This window comes from Triticum dicoccoides, chromosome 3B (genome assembly GCF_002162155.2).
Source record: "Triticum dicoccoides isolate Atlit2015 ecotype Zavitan chromosome 3B, WEW_v2.0, whole genome shotgun sequence".
In the NCBI taxonomy this organism is placed as follows: Eukaryota; Viridiplantae; Streptophyta; class Magnoliopsida; order Poales; family Poaceae; genus Triticum; species Triticum dicoccoides.
The window spans coordinates 259,723,769-259,726,696 of record NC_041385.1 but is presented as its reverse complement, the minus strand read 5'-3'; positions in this window follow the sequence as shown (position 1 = coordinate 259,726,696).

Genomic DNA, 2,928 nt, shown 5'->3' with positions numbered 1-2,928 from the left:
GTAGCTAAACTAGACTTCATCTCTTTGATTATTTCATTTTGATAAAAGCACAAAAGAGGAGTTAATTCAAACTTTTCTCCTTTGGGGTGCCCAAATATGGTTTTCATCTTTTCATAAGTATCAACGGCATCCCCCTCAAGAAAACCATTTTCAAATATAGAATCCAAAACTTGCTTGAAGGAAGAAGGTAAGGCAACATAAAAACTTTTCAGGTATATTTCTATCTGATACTGGGGCACATAGCTAGCACAAATCCTTAACAACCTATCCCTAGCATCTTTCAAAGATTCAAGTAAATAACAAAAAATTCTGGGATCATCTTCATCAAAATTGTTAGAGTTTCCTTTGGCAACCCCGGTAAGTCTTTCCATAGCATCATTATTTATGAGCTTAGAGAGGACAGAGGGGCTATCCAAAGCATTAAAACTCGGGAGCAAACCCTTAGCTTCTCTACAGTCGGTCATGGCGACAGAGAAGAGAGTTTAAGAAAACGGATAAAATAGCGAATGAAAAAGAGGGGCGAATAAAACGGCAAATTTTTGTGAAGTGGGGGAGAGGAAAATGAGAGGCAAATGGAAAATAATGTAAATTGCGAGGAGATGAGATTTGTCATTAGGAACCTGGTATATGTTGAAGATCCTCCCCGGCAACGGCGCCAGAAATTCCTTTTGATGTCGCTTGAAGCTATATCGGTATTTCCCCAAAGAGGAAGGGATGATGCAGCACAGTGGTGGTAGGTATTTCCCTCAGATATGAAACCAAGGTTATCGAACCAGTAGGAAAACCAAACCACACAATGTAAACAACACCTGCACACAAATAACAACTTCTCGCAACCCGACGTGTTAAAGGGTGTAGAGACCAGACCTCAAACAGTCTGATCTCTGTGCATCAGTGTCATCCCCAGATCGATAATGCTGACACGCACAGTACTTGAGGATTTATAACAAAGTTTCAATCACACACTTATTACATCGAAATTCTCGGAAGATAAAGTGAGTCCATCAACTCCAACGGCATAGCTGAGTGAAAGACAATGACCTATGGCACCTTACTCGTCGTCTGAAAAGTTTGCAACATGAAACGTTGCAGCCCGGAACGGGTCAACACATGGAATATGCTGGCAATGTGAGTAATGAATAGAATAATATCTATCACTACATGCATATATGGCTGGTGGAAAGCTCTATGGTTACAGTTTTGCATAAAGCCAATTTTCCCTACAACAAAGGAATATATTTTATTTAACTATCATGGTGGTTGTTAGACATTGGGAAAGTTCCTCCAACTCAATCCCAATTAAACATCATCATTAAACCCAATCAAATTAAATTTAGAGTGATCAGATCAACATGATAATCCAAGAACCAGATACTCAAGATGTCCATAACCGGGGACACGGCTAACCATGATTAGTTTGTACACTCTGCAGAGGTTTGCGCACTTTTCCCCACAAGACTCGAATACATCCATGGTTGGAGAATCGAGACACGGTCTTTCCGAAGCATTAACTCTCTACTCTGGATAGATAGTACCACCTACAACCCACTACATCTGCTAGTCTACGTCTTCAAGAGCTTCACGGAACTTACTCAACTATCCAGAGCCCATATTGGCTTGTGGTTGCACACGGAAGTTTCTCGCATGAATAATCTTATGATCCCTTTGAGCCTGGGTGGAGGACTGTAGGATGATCACACGGGTACTCCGGGATATCCTAGGACAACACTGGATTCTCCAGGTGCCCTGACAACCACTGGGTACTCCAGGGTGCCTCAAGCAATCCACCTAGATGTGTATTTAAGTAGCCACCTTAAGTTAACCATTAAGTAACAATACTCACATCTGTCATGGATACACTCACCCAAACCACGTCTACGAGCATAGCATAGCAATATAAGCAAATCGTAGAAGTAACTCCCAAAGGTTTGACAATAAACAGGGCAATAGGTTCTACCTCACCATCTACTTCCCAAAACCCACATGTTAATCAGATCCTAACCATGGAATGTTTGAGGGTTTATCTAATGCAATAAAAACTGGGTAGTAAAGAGGTATGATCAAAGTGTTACTTGCCTTGCTGATGATCCGCAAAACCTAGAGACTCGTAGTAGCACGCTTCGCACTCTAGGTACTCTATCGCAAACAGAGCATATAATAAGCACTCTACTAGAAGCACAGGTAAAACTCAAATAAGAAGAGATCTAACCAGAAAGTTCAACTTAAGAACTCCGGTTTACAAAAAAATTCAAATCAAATGAAGCAACGAAACTCAAACTGCGAAAGAAACAAGATCCGTTTACTAATCTGGACTTAAATCAAATTTTTCAGTACCAAAATCTTATTCAAGCTGATTAAACAGAAAGAGGGCTTCGAGATGAAGATATAGGCGCTTCACTCGCCTGATTCCGATAAATGAGCGAAAAGATAAACTAAAACGAAGATCAGGACAGAAATCGCGATCGAAAATAATCGCGGAAAAACCCTGGAAAAAGAAAAACTGACGAACAGGCTAACGAATGAATCGTTCGCTGTCTGCGGCTAACGGGTGAACACCGTTTGTTAAAAGTAACGTACGGACGAACGTCCACAATTTAACTAAACCGGAAAAACCAAACCGATCTAAATAAAAAACGAATCTAGGTTTTTGAAATAAAACCGATCATTTTTTTAATAAAAAACCGGCGACTACCTTGGCGAACGTGGTCGGTGATAGGACGGCGGCGGGTCTGGCGATCGGCGGCGGCGGCGACGGGCGGCGCGGTGATGGCGGCAAGCGGCGGTGACAGCAAGCGGCGGTGGCGAGGCGCGGCAGCGGCGGGGTCGAGGTGGTGGCGGCGGCTATCGGCAGGCGGCGGGGCTAGGTTTTCGGCAGCGGCGGTGGGCTGGTGTAACATCCCAAATTTCCAATTTGGCATGTTATACATA